The 13,804-nt window shown below is 45.8% G+C and overlaps 1 protein-coding gene and 1 long non-coding RNA gene across 2 annotated transcripts in view; one reads left to right on the top strand and one right to left on the bottom strand.

The window, feature by feature from the left end:
- The window catches only part of LOC106738340 (uncharacterized), a 35,707-nt gene extending 22,469 nt beyond the window's left edge, over positions 1-13,238 (bottom strand). Inside the window, exons 1-4 of the long non-coding RNA XR_002092530.2 lie at positions 11,438-13,238; positions 10,674-11,355; positions 9,775-9,867; positions 1,377-1,466 (exon numbers count right to left, since the gene is read on the bottom strand). This is a non-coding gene — a long non-coding RNA (uncharacterized LOC106738340). The remainder of the gene's footprint in view (positions 1-1,376; positions 1,467-9,774; positions 9,868-10,673; positions 11,356-11,437) is intronic.
- The window catches only part of BAIAP2L1 (BAR/IMD domain containing adaptor protein 2 like 1), a 105,692-nt gene that overhangs the window by 26,726 nt on the left and 65,162 nt on the right, over positions 1-13,804 (top strand). The window lies entirely within an intron of this gene.

Below are 13,804 nucleotides of genomic sequence, written 5' to 3'. Positions count from 1 at the left end.
GCACACACACACCACCTCCCTCTCACTGGGGCCCCTACCAGCTCTTACCCAGTCTCTTGCATACTGCCTATGCAGGCCACATTCACTCCGCCCGACTCAAAAGATCCTCGGGTTTTGCTCTCTACCCCTCGGTCAGCCCTGGCACAGTCTTTGGGCCTCTCTCACCTGAACAGGACTGAGCGATTGATCAACTATGGGCCTACTTCACCGCTGGACCCTCACCAGACTACTACTCCCCTCTCTCGGGTCATAACTCCACCCCTTACACTGGGGCCTGGTGTCTTCCACCCCAACAGGTTCAGGTGCTTCTCTCCCTTAAGTGTGCCTGACCTTCACTCGGCCCTTTCCTTAGAGCCCAGGTTCCTCCACCCCTTGGGCTCAGATGCTCCTCTTTGAGCATGCTTAGCCCGCCTCCAGGGTCCAACACCCCATGGGACTCAGGCACTTCTCCTAAGTTTACCTGTCTCCCCCCCTTCTTCACAACTCTCTATTTAACCCACCCACCTCTGTAACCTATCCCAGCAGGGTACGGTTTCAGGTCACGTCCAGGAGCAATGAGGCCTCCTCATTCCCCACAGCTTCTCCCTTACCTCCAAGTTGTTCCTGGAGCCGGAGCTCAGCAGGGAGATGTTTCTTCCTTGCTGGCTGGTCTCAAACTGCTCTCTACTCTCTCAGAGCTGGGCCCTAAAGTGGCTGCCCTCATCAGTCACCTGGCAGCTCCCTTCTCCAGCCCTTAAGGTGACTGTAACAGGGTCTCTGGCTGGAGACCTGTTACTTGGATGAACACCTGGACACCGTTAGTGACGACACCCAGTCAGGTGGGGAGAATTCTCCACCTAGCTCAGGATTGGCCAACAGACTAAAGATCCCAGAAACAGAAGCAGAGGCAAGACCTGGGGAGAATGCCTTTGGGGATTGGAAGACCGGCAGAATGGCAGGGAATGGATACTTACCCAAACACGTAGCCTCAGCAGTGAGTTCAGAGGAGCCGAGACTCCGTGATGTGGTCTGGTGGGAACCCTGTGACCAAAGGAGGGTCTCAGCTTGGGAGAGACCAGTGCTGGCTGCGAGCAACAGCTGGAGATGCTCCCAACTCCAAGCAGTGGAGCAGGAAACAGGGCGTGATGAGCTCAGCCACTTACGGGTCAATTACTGGCAGGAAGCGGCAATGCAAGGTGAAAAGAGACAAAAGGTGGGGAGAATTCCTGAGAACAAGGGAGGCTGAGCCCAGACTGTACCGGCCAGCCCAGCAAACTTGGAAGGATACCTGAGGAAAGGGGCTGCCCTGGCAGAGATGCCAGCGACAGGGCAAAGATACAGTAACCGCGCCTCACTAATGAGTTAATTAGCGACGCAGAGTGCCAGTGGCTACTTACCTTGAGGTTCTTGGGAGCAGGGATCATCCCTGGAGCTCATGACCAGTTTTGCAAGAAGGTTAATGAGGCTGTTGCCTGCAACTCAAGCTGCTGTAAAAGAAAAGGGAATTAAAAATCAGTGGAGTGACTTGACGTGTGTGGGGAAGTTATTCCACGAATACCGACAGTAACACTATACCAATCTCCTTCCTCCCCACATAAGATCAAATTTGTGGCAGGTGAGTACAAGAGGAAATGGGCGGTATTGCACAATTCCAGCAACAGTGACAGACACCCAAAAGGGTGCTCTGTCAGCTTCACTGAATGTGTTTTATTTTAAAACGCACCACTGCCATTTTTAAAGCAGAGACACGGTAGGCCGCTGATACACGTGACACAGAAGGCTGCGGGAGCACTTCAATTTCTGTGCTCCAGCACACCTGATTAATCGAATCTGCTCCAATGTGAATTTCCAGCATGTCTCAGCAGGCTCTGCGCACATGTATAGGAGGCCCTATGTGCTTCTGCCCAGGACACAGACCTGCTCTGCTGTGCTTCTGCTGAGAAGTGGTCCTTCCCTACACAACTCCACCAAGAGCCACTAGTGTATAACAAGCTATATATTCAGTCACTGAGGCAGAATTGAGTCCTATAGGTACACAGTGAAGAAATACTAACCCAAGTAAAAAACTTATTGTTACAAATCAACTAAGGTATATACTGGGCGCAATTACACAAGACACTTAATGCGAAGCAACCTAACAACACTGCACAGTAGCATACCAGGCAAAAACCATGCCAATATGCTACTGCGTAATAGCATTAGGTTACTGCGCAGTAAGCATCACAAAAAAATGTGCACCAGCACTACTGCGCAGTAACTGTAGTTACTGTGCATTTAGTTAGTACTTCATTAAGCAAGTAACTGCTGTGCATTAATAAATGTGTAGATGCATTCACAGATTCTCAATTTCAAAACTTGGATTTGTATAAAACTGTGACAGGATAGCACCCAAGGGCTGCTGCAATCCTGCCTGTCTCCTGCTCCAGCCTCCCAGGGAGCTCCAACCTACCCTGCTTCCTCATCTGCCACACCTCAATGTTAAAAGGTAATAAGGGGAAGCTGCCCCCAGAGGCTGGTGAGCCTAGGGTGCTCTCTCTCTCTCTGCTCATTTCCTCAGGCCCTCCTTGCTTTAAGGGCTAAATTCATGGCCTCTTTCTGACCCTACAGCCACACCCATGCCTCACAGATGTTACTCTGTCCACAGTTCTGTCCTTTTGTATAGGCCTCAGCCCTCTTGGCTTTGGCCCCCCTTTTCTCGGGCTTCAGGCTTTCAGCCTTGTCCCACTGGTTTGGACCCAGCTCTCTCAGCCTCAGCCCTTTCTGTATCTCTGGGTCCCTTTGTCCCCCCATGCTTCGCCTATGCCTCTGGGTCCCTGATCCCAGGCTAAGCTGTCTGTTATTGAGTGACCATCAGGCACCCCTCCATAGCCTTCATACCTCCCCTATTAGCCATTTCCGGTCCGCCAGTCTCAAGCTTAAATCATAACATAAGCACAAGCCACAGCTTCACAACTAAAGTGGGTTGTGGCCTCACTAAAGCCATATGCTCCCCTTAGCTCTCTCCTGGCAGCTCCAGGGAACAGCTCAGGTGCCTGCCAGTATCTGCTGCAGGCATCTCACTCAGGAGCTCCCCCCTCTGCAGCATGCCAGGCCAAACATCCTGCTCTGTCTCAGGTCCTGGGCTTGTATGCCTAGAAGCCTTGCCCCCTTTCTGCCATATGCCTTCCCCAGCCCCACACAGGGCTTTTCCCTGTTAATTAAGAGCTAGCCTGTCCTCCTGCAGCTGCAGTCCCACACAGCTCGCTTAACCTGCTGCATCCTCTTAAAGCAGGAGTGGGCAAAATAAGACTTATGGGATGGATCCAGCCCACGAACGGACTTTGTCCAGCCTGCAGCAGGTCCCTTGGTCCCACCTAGCCCGGGTGCCATCCTGCCCGTGGCATGTCCTGCCACCATCTAAGCATGCAGTGGGGCTGGGGCAGCTCCACAGCTCCACTGCCTTTCTAGGTAGCCCAAGTGGCAGCAGCTCCTTCTGGTTGTTGCTGCTGCTGGCCCCAGCCCTGTGGTACTGGCAGGGACTGTGCTCACAGTACCAACCTGGCCCACCCCGCACCTACTCTGGACTCGGCCCGGCAGAGCAAACCAGGCCAGATCAGCTGGAACCCATGTGCACAGCCCCACCCCAGGCTGCCCCACGCCTGCTCCGGACTCGCTTGCCCACACTCTGCAGCGGCAGCAGTGGCACCTGGGAAGAAGCTGCTGCTCTGCATGGGGGAAAACCCTCCCCTTCACTGCTGCTGGACTCTTCCTGCTGCAGCAACCTGGATCCCACACCTGGGCTGTCCTGCAGCTCCTCTGTACTGCCCCCACTGCCCTACTGGGCAGGCCAGAGGCAGCAGCAGTGGCAGCAGCAGAGAGGAGCAGCAGGGCAGATCGGGCATGGACTTTGGGCAGCTGCACCAAGAAGGGCCAGGCATCATCGAGGTTGAGGGGCCACTTTTCCCCCAGGCCCAGCAACAGCTTCTGCCTGGTCGCTGCCACTGCTCATCATGGACAGGCAGTCCAGAACAGGCAAGGGGCAGGCCGGGGCAGGGCTGTGCATGAGGGTTCCAGCCGGTCCGGAGCTGGTCCGCTCCACCAGCCGAGTCCAGAGCAGGCTCGGGGCAGGCTGGGGTTGAGGCTGTGCATGCAGGTCCCCACCAGTACCCTGGCTGGGGCCAGTAGCAGTGGCAGCCAGGAGCCACCACCACCACCTGACCTGCCTCATAAGGCAGGATGAGCTGGGGGCTGGGATGGGGCTGTGCGTTGTTGGCACATGGGCTCCCTGCTGCTGTGAGGATGGGGGGGGGGTGCTGACCGGCTTGCAACAGCTCCCCAGAACTACCTACATGGCCCACAGGCCCAAATAATTGCTCACCCCATCTTAAAGGGACAGGAGCCCCCTGGCTCCCTGCTACAGTCCCCTCTCCTCCTCTTCCATTATACCTAAGTAATAGGGTTTAGGCCCCCAGTTACAGGAACATATCTCCATTCTTTCTGCATAGCACCTACTGGCCATTTTCAGAGCAAGACATGAAAATTGTTCTTAGCAAACCCCAAACTAAAATTAATTAGGTTTTGTAACAATCTTCAGACAAGACAGATTTGCTGAGACTCATTAGGGTTTGAGATATTTTCCCCAGTTGCAGGCAAGTCTGAACTATAGATGTGATTTTCATGCAAACCCAGGTGAAGTGCTGTGCTTGTCTTTTACATGCAGTGAAAGAGGAACATAGAAAGTGAAATCCTGCATATATCAAGCCTGAAGAAAATGTCTGATGAAGCCATGAAAAGCAAAAAATTGCTGAACTTCATATAAATCCAACTACTTTTGGAGCTCTTTACAACATTCAAAATTAATGCAGCTGGATCAATCCACTGGATCAGTTTTTAATATTTTTAATGTTGTTACCAAAAAATAAAAATTGATTGCTGTCATGCATTAGCAGTTTCTAAGTATTTTAACAGTTAAATGATGAGACAGATATAGGATGCAATAGTATTTGTTATCATTAATAATATTAATGTAAATTTCACTGAACATTTTTCTAGTGATCCTCAATTAGAGTAAAGATGAATAAAAGAGCATATTTAATTAACTATAAGTTTTTCTATGGTCAAAAGTATTTATCATTACCAGCCTCAATCAAACAATTTATGAAATTTTTGTCAACTTTTACAAGTAGAAGATGATATAATGACTACCCTACTATTTATTTGCTTCCACTTTTAAAATAAGAGGTAAAAATAGCTGAGCTGGAAAGCATGCTGAGTCTTTTGAAGATAGCCACTAGAGATTATCTTTTAATTTGTATGTGTGCAGTGCTTAACACAAAAGGGGTGCTGATCCCTGACTGGGATTTCAGGGTACTATCATATTACAAATAATAATAATAATAATGTTAATATCCAAACAGCTGACAGTAATGTGAGCTGCAATGTGGGTAACTCACATTTATCTGCAGAGCTGCAAATATCCCTTCAAGCAAAAACAATTTATCCTCTTGGAACAAAGCACACATATTGTTAGACAGCTAATACCCCACTTGACAAATTACAAAACAAAGAATAAGAAGTACATATTTATTCTAAATCTTATATTGCTGGCATGGCTTATATGGCAGCACTTAAAACCTCAGCCGACTAGAAGTCTAGTAGTTTAACTTCCTCACACATATTTGAGCTTTCTACTCAATGCTGGTTTGTAATAGAAAGTTAAATCTCCCAAGACACTTCAGAGTTAATAGCATAAACATCCTAACAAATTTACTTCCTCAAGGAGAAAAAAAATGAAAGCTATGTGCAAACAACATAATAGCTGCTCCATTTACTTACTGCCAGTATCTATCTTGCTACTTTGTAAAGCATTTTGAGGAAACCTTGGATATGAAGGGGATTACATAAACTCCTATTTGATTTTATTGTGCATAGCTTGTTTGCCATCTAGCGGAGAGGAGAGATAAAATACATCAAGAAAGATCTATGCTTCTGGGGATGCTAGTTTAACAGGGTGGAATTGCCAACAGAACAGCATGTGCAGTAGTCGAGACAGCAGCCACAAGTCTGACCTGCCACCATGTGTCAGGCCCAGGCAAGTGAAACATTTGAAGAATGTTTTATGCAAGTCCATACAGTACTGGTATCTTGTAGGTAAATGCACTCTCATTTTCTTCCTGTCTGAAAAACATGGAGAACTCAGCAACTTTTCATGTTTCCTTTACTTAATCTTCATAATCCAGTATATGGGAGAACACTGAGGCATCACCAATAAAGTGCCCAAAAGCTGAGTGAAACAGACTAAAGAGTCTCTGGACCAAAAAAGAAAAATTACGATTTCTGAGCTACAAAGTCACAGAAGCACCACCCCATTTAAAAGATATGTGGGAAGAAATACTAAAAATATTCAAAACATACTGTTCAAAAGCTTAGAAAAAGAAAAAATTGTTTAAAAAAAGTAGTTTAGATGAAAAAATCAAAAACAATCAAATTGATAGTGTCTCTTCAACTTCTAATTTGAAGAATTCTATACTGGTAATAGCTATTGGCTATCACTTCATATTATGAATTAACATGATTTGCACATTTTTTTTCTTAATTGAGCTAAATCTCTACTAATGACCATAGAGAATGATATAGGCCGCAGCTGTCTCTGTCATGCATATGCAATAGGTGCTTAGCAGCTATTTATGTAATTACTAACAGTCAAATTTAGCTGTGTAAAGGACATGTGAAAGATTTAATGATGATCTGAAATTAATGGATCATTACAGAATGTGTAAATAGTTTTTCAAATGTATATTCATATATACAATTGGCATAGGGTGCTTTCAGAAAATAGGCATCAAACTTAACGAGTTTATAGGAACTCCATAAATATCTCCAGCAGAGTAGAATCAAATTATTTTTGAAGACATGGATACTAGCATTGGCTCATTACGCTGCCAAAACCATGGCATGCTGAGAGAGGCATAAGGAAGCTTTCACAGCTGCTCTTGCAACATCTGTGACAAAGTATCTCTACAGCCAGCCTGTTGAAATTTACCAAGTTCAGGGGGACTTCTCTAAATATATATACAGTAATACAAAAAGGGTCTGGCCATGTCAGGAAGTAAATGGTAGAGTTAATTACAGTTCATTCCCTTGATCCAGATCCTACAACTGTATGCGAAAGACACTTTTGCACATGTAAAAGGCTAGAGGGCATGAAGAGAGGCAGGAGCAAAGGGTTAGGGGAAAGTTTATTTCTATATAAGGTAGAGTGTTGGAATTCTAATACCAGGATATGCATCAAGCTTGGAAGAGTCCTGCTGTTGAGGAGCAAGTTGGTTAGGAAAGTAGTAGAAAGCTGAGAAGACAATCAAGCCGCAAACCAAGTGAGAAACGATAACGTCTCTTAATATACTGTAATGAGCTTCCTTCCCCCGTCAGCTGAGTTGCAGTGGTTTCAGTTTAAAGGATAGGCTGAAGGAAAAGGACTGAAACTATTCTTTTGCTTAGGGATGGTACTTATTAAATTTAGGGGAAGCAGGTGCTCCTTTCTTCAGGATCTAGGAGCACTAAACTTTGTTAGACCAGTGATGTTTCAGCTTTTGACCCCACAGGCCTGATGGGAAGTGCAAGGCCAGTCCCCAGGCTGGACTGAGTCCCACAAGCCAGGATCAGGCCCCACATACCGAGATAGGACCAGGTCCTGGGGCCTGGTGTCACCTCTGCCTAGCCCCAGATGCCTGGATAAGACTGGGCCCTGGAGCCCAGCACTTCCAGCATGTGCCAGGATTGGACCCTGGGGCCTGGTGCTGCCACTGGATGCTGAGATTGGCTCCTGGAAGCCCACACTGCCTCCATCTGGCCCCACACACCAGGATCAAGCATCTGATCTAGTGCACAAGGCCCAGGCTCCCCCCAGAACCCAAAATTTGACAGAAGGAGAATGGTGCCACTACTGGCCCACCGTCAAATTTCTGGATCCGTGGGGAGCCCCACAGGCCAGACATGGCCTACGGGCCAGGGGCTGGGCACCCTTGTGTTAGACTTTTAGAAAAAATGGTCTGGTCTTATTCCTTCTGAAACCCCAATGTTACAACATGATTTTACACCGTGTTTATAAATATTGTATAAAGATTCCAAATAAGAAAATGATTTTTATAAAACAATCTCTGACTCTGGATTCTTTAATCTAGCTGATATTTGGGGCCTGATTTTCAGCAGGCCAGAGAACCTATAACTCCAACTTAAATCAGTAGGAGCTGCGAGCTTTCAACATTTCTAAAAATCAGGCCAAAGGTATGTGAATGTGGGCACTCACAAACTGTTACTCAAAATCAGAAGCCACTTTTGAAAAATATTCCTTAAATGAACAAGGGAATGGAACTGCCTGTTCTCATATTTGTATAAAGGGAATAGTCATAAAGGCAGTGGTTCTCAATCTTCTCAGCCCCAACATATCCCTTGTTAGAATTAAGGCACCTCTCAAAAAATGCCAGCTCTTAGTTTTCATTTGTTTTTTGACTACAGAAAAATAATAAAGCAATTCTTCTGTTGCATGGAACTCAGAAAGACCATAACAGGTCAGAATGCTTTTAACACTATGGCTTCCCATTTGAAATCTCTTAGTTTTCCTTATAAATCGTTTGCACATCTAACCATGCTACTATTGCATAGCAAGCTACAGCACCTTTGAAAGGCTCTCCAGGCAACCTGGTGGAGAATCACTGCATTAAGGACTTGATTCTGCAAGTAGGGAACATTTTGCCCTGATCTAACAAAAAGCACTTCTGTCCATGACTAATATTAAGTCCCACGTGACAACTCACAAAAAGTACCTTGCAAACAGTACTTATTCTTACTTAATTTGGTGCAAATCAGGATTAACTCCAATTCATAGAACCATAGAAAATTAGGGTTAAAAGAGACCTCAGGAGATCATCTAGTCCAACCCCCTGCTCAAAGCAGGATCATCCCCCTCTATATCATCCCTGGCAGGGCTTTGCCTACCCAGGTCTTAAAAATTTCTAAGGAGAGAGATTTCACAACCTCTCTGGGTAGCCTGTTCCAGTGCTTTACTACCCTCCTAGTAACAAAGATTTTCCTAATATCTAACCTAAACTCCCCTTGCTGTAACTTGTCAAAGGGCATCACTGACGTAAAACTAGGGTGAAATCTAAAGGCCAACATTATTGCTATAACAAAGCTCTACTGTCAAGTTCAGCTGATGATTTCTGAAAAGACCCTGCTGTGTAAATTTGGGATTTTCTGACACATAGCCTGTAAATATATAATTAAAGCAGGCTGTCAGATTTCAGGAAAGGGTTTTTATGTTGTTCCCTAAAACACAAGGACGGTTAACTTACTCAGAACAATGCTTCAGTGTATTATAAAGGCCACAGGTATTTATAGTACCTCAAAAATAGAACAGAAGGATATTGTCAACTTTTCAAATGTTGTATATACAAATAATGTTCGTAAGACCTGAGATAAAGTTTTCCTCACCGCTGTGCATGAAAAGGAAAATAGCATGTAAGAACTGTTAACACCTAATATTAAAAATATATTTTTCCAATAGAAAGTAACATAAAACATGTTGGTTTTGTAAGTTGTTACTATACTCTCAACAAGATTCTAAATACCTGGAATAAACATGGTTTAGTGTTTCTGTTGCTAAGATTGTACAACTTTAATCGAGAGAACATTTCAACTATCCAAAATATTTATTACCATTTCTTCTTACTTTGTGCATTAATGGATTAACAGAAATATTGTTATCCAATTTAAGAGTTCTCCCCTACCAGCTATTTTTCCCATGTAGGTATTCCTTACCTTTAAAAAGGTTTTGATCCTTTTTGACCACTCTGTAAATGGTGTTGTTTATTTTGTTAAAGCACTACCTTCATTCCTCTTATTTTTATCATTCTGAAAATATTTTTTAAAAAGAAAGTACATTAGATTTTTATCTTCTTCAAAGATTATAAATTCAAGCAGAAAAAACCCAAACAAACGATTATATGAAGACTACAGACACTACTGTGATGATCGCAATGCAAGACCAGTGTAAAAGACCAACTTCAATAAGGTCTCTAAAAATGTAGCAGGGACTTTGTAGAAATGAATATACTGAATAAACATCTAAAGTTTTGAGCCATGGTGCCCAAAGCTAGCACTTTGCTCTCTGTGGCATTCATTGACATTTTTAATCACTGAACTACAATGCAATCTAGTGGTGAATGTAAGAACAGAATAGCCAAAGGGAATGCTTTACTATTTGACTGCATTTCATCTGGATAGCAGTGCCTTCATTATTCAACAGACTTATTGAGGTTGCACTTGGAATCATAACATTTTAAAAGCCCATGCCACATGTAAATATAAAAACACATTTTCTTATTCTAATTCTGCCCGCATAAATTATCCTTGTAGTTCCTATTGGCCATAGTATACTGTATTGAACATCCTAAACTTCTGTATAGTGTGGCTGTCAGATGTGGATTGCTATCTTTTATGCTAAAAGTAGTTGCACTTCAGGCTTTAAAACCCCTTGCACTGTCAGAGTAGCGTAAATGGACTTTAGCATAAATTAGTACTGCTAAATGTAAATACCAGGGCTCTATCATACCAACCAGTCAGCTAAAGGTTCACACTGGCCCCACAATTCATAAGGACAGCATGGCAAGACTATTCTACACTCCTTTATGTGATGTAGCACATTTCCTGAAATGTACCTGTTGACCAGTATGAGGGAAGGAACCCATGGCCTCTTCTCCTCTACAGCTTTCTTTGGATGTCTTGCTCTCAAAGATTGGCGGCTTGTGATTTCTTACCGTGGAGAGATGCTAAGTAGGGTGTCTTTTAATTGTTTAAGCTACCTTGATGATCAATAGAGTATCTGGGCAGAATTTGATTCTCCAGTTGTAAAATAGTTTGGAATCTAGATAAAAGATATTAAGAGAGACAGAAACAAGCATCCTGATTCTTTATTCCTTATTTGCACAAATAGCCTTATTAAGTTCAATTGGACTAAGAACCACTCAGTATGGATAGAAACTGCTGGACTGGATCTCAGGTTATTAATTATCAGGTGATTCCTATAGTAATCAATTTACTTTCCCATCAGTCATACAGTAAATAACAGTGTTTTTTTAATAGGGGAGGGTATGTCCCAAACGCCTTCCTCTGTTCCTGTCGACTTTAGTTGCATTCAAGATAGTGTCATCGCAGCTATTTTTTTCCCAAGCCGGAAGAGCATAGGTTTAAAAGCACAAACACCTTGCCATGCTTGAACACAATTCATTTTACAACTACTGAAACCTGATAACAGCTTCCTCCCGGGTTAGAGTCCAACATTTGCATTTCTGTTCTAAGTCCAGTTTTCATTGCATGCCTTCTGCGATCTCTCACAACAAACTGAAAGAGAAAAAAGGCAACTTAGGAGAGGGAAACCCAACACTTACGGAGGTAGAAATTAGAAACCTTTTAACAAGTTTACCTTCATTCAAATAAGACCTTAGATTTGAAGACAAATATTCTCTAAATAGGAAGACTTTTTTCTGAATGCCAATAGTGACTGAGGAGAGGCTTATAATGGGTCGGACGGAGCGTGTAGCCTGAGTAAGCATTGGAGGCCTAAAGAAAGATTTTCAAAATCAAGAAAGGTACTCTCAATTCACATTGCCCCTAATTCAGGGGGGAGCAAAATGTGGCCCGGGGGCTGGATGTGGTCTGAGGGGGCCCCTAAAAAATTTAGAAAATTAATATTAATCTGCCCTGGGCTGCCTGTCTTGCAGCCCTCAATGGCTTGCCAAAACTCAGTAAGCGGCCCTCTGCCCCAAATCATTGCCCGCCCCTGTTTGGAAGGAGTCCTGAATTTAAAGCAGGATGGTGAGTTTTGCCACTGTGGTAATGCATCCGTCAGAAGAAAGGAAAAGAAAGAAATGCAAACTGCTAAGAGACATTCTGTTATAGAAGTGACGGGATCTGATGCGTGAGCCCAAAAATTACACCATCAGTTATGCCACATGTGTACTGCAGGACCTGTGATTTTGGGAATCAGATATCAGACTCCAGTTGCACCCTACTTGCCATGATCCTGGGCTTGGTCTGCAACAGCAAAGGTGCCTTATGATCAGTTGTCAGCTGGTTCTGGGAACCCAAAGGACTAGCTGGAGCCCCTGGAGCCAGATGACAATCAGCTGATGGTTACCTAGCAGAGACTGCACTGAGGTCTGTGCTTCAGTGTGGTCCCAATCCTGCCAGGGCTCGTCAGCTGGCAACGACTGCACCGGGGGCCATTTGGACCCAAGTTCATTTTAAGACACAATGAAACCAGCCACAAAATGATTACAGTGCAACATCTGCCAGAGTCCTCATGGCCAGCTCTTCCAGCGGCGTCCGGCAGCACAGCTCCGGGACGACTATGCTCACGGACACCAGCCAGGGACCTGCCCCATGGACTAGATCGGCGGTTCCCAACCTTTTTTTCCACACCCCACTGGTGGGAGCGGAGCGTGGCAGTGGTCCAGGGGCAAGGGAGCTCCTGGCACACAGTACGGCTCCCCTTTTCTGTGTGGCACTGCCAGCATTGCCCCGTGAGCCTCATTCGGGTCGCAACCTGGGGTTGGGAACCACTGGACTAGATAAAGCAAAAGGGCTGCTAGTTATGGCACCTACATTATTACTACCTAGCCTGGCTCACAGCTCACGTGGACTCGTTCCTTTCATAGTTGTTGTTAGGAGCTGGAAGGGACCTTACAAGATCATCAGGTCCAGCCCGCCAAGTAGGCATGATCGGCCGCGGGGGAACCCCCTCCCTGCACAGCAAGACTGGCTGTGATCATCCCCTTCCTGGACAGTGAGAGTGGCTACGGGGACCCCCCCCCCCCTCCATAGTGCAATCAACTGCAGGGGAACCCCCCCGGATCGGCTGCAGGGGGAGCCCCCTCCCTGCACAGCAAGACTGCCTGTGATCATCCCCTTCCTGGGCGGTAAGAGTGGCTACGGGGACCACCCCCCATAGCGCAATCGACTGCAGGGGAACCCCCCTGGATCGGCTGCAGGGGGAGCCCCCGATTGCTGACCCCCCGAGGCACCAGTTGCCCCTATGGCCATCATAGAGGACATTCCAGTTTTCTGCTACTCTGTCCTCTATTGAAACGAAACCCAACGCCTTTATATCCTCCGTTTTTCTGTTCAGAGTGTCTTGATGCTCGGGCAGCCATCATAGACGGCAGTCCCGTTGTCCTCTGTCCTCTATGGCTATGAAACCGGATGCCTTTATTTCTTGAAGAGAAAAACAGAGGCCATTAAGGCGTCCGGTTTTGTATTGATAGAGAACAGAAGACAACCAGACTGTGCTTGGGGTGTTTATTTCTTGAAGAGAAAAACAGAGGACATAAACAGCCCAAGCACAGTCCGGTTGTCGTCTATCGATACGAAACCAGATGCCTTTATGTCTTCTGTTTTTCTCTTCAAGAAATAAGCACCTCAAGCACAGTCCGGTTGTCCTCTGTTCTCTATCAATACAAAACCGGGCACCTTTATATCCTCTGTTTTTCTCTTCAAGGGAAAAACAGGCCATAACGGCGTCAGGTTTCGTATCCAGAGGACAAGGGGACTGTCCTCTACGATGGCCGCCCGAGCATCAGGACATGTTGAGGAGAAAAACAGAGGCCATAAAGGCGCCGGGTTTCGTTATCCACAGAGGACAACGGCATCGAGCCGCTTTCCGACGATCGCCGCAGGGGTGGGCTGCTCCAGACCCTCCAGTTGTCAAGAAGTTTCTCCTCCCTTGCTGTGCACACACCGACTCCGACCTGCCGAGCCGGCCGTTACCAGAGCACGGGCCCGCCCCTGAGGC

This window comes from Alligator mississippiensis, chromosome 13 (assembly GCF_030867095.1).
Source record: "Alligator mississippiensis isolate rAllMis1 chromosome 13, rAllMis1, whole genome shotgun sequence".
Taxonomy (NCBI): domain Eukaryota; kingdom Metazoa; phylum Chordata; order Crocodylia; family Alligatoridae; genus Alligator; species Alligator mississippiensis.
This window is presented reverse-complemented; position numbering and strand designations above follow the sequence as displayed.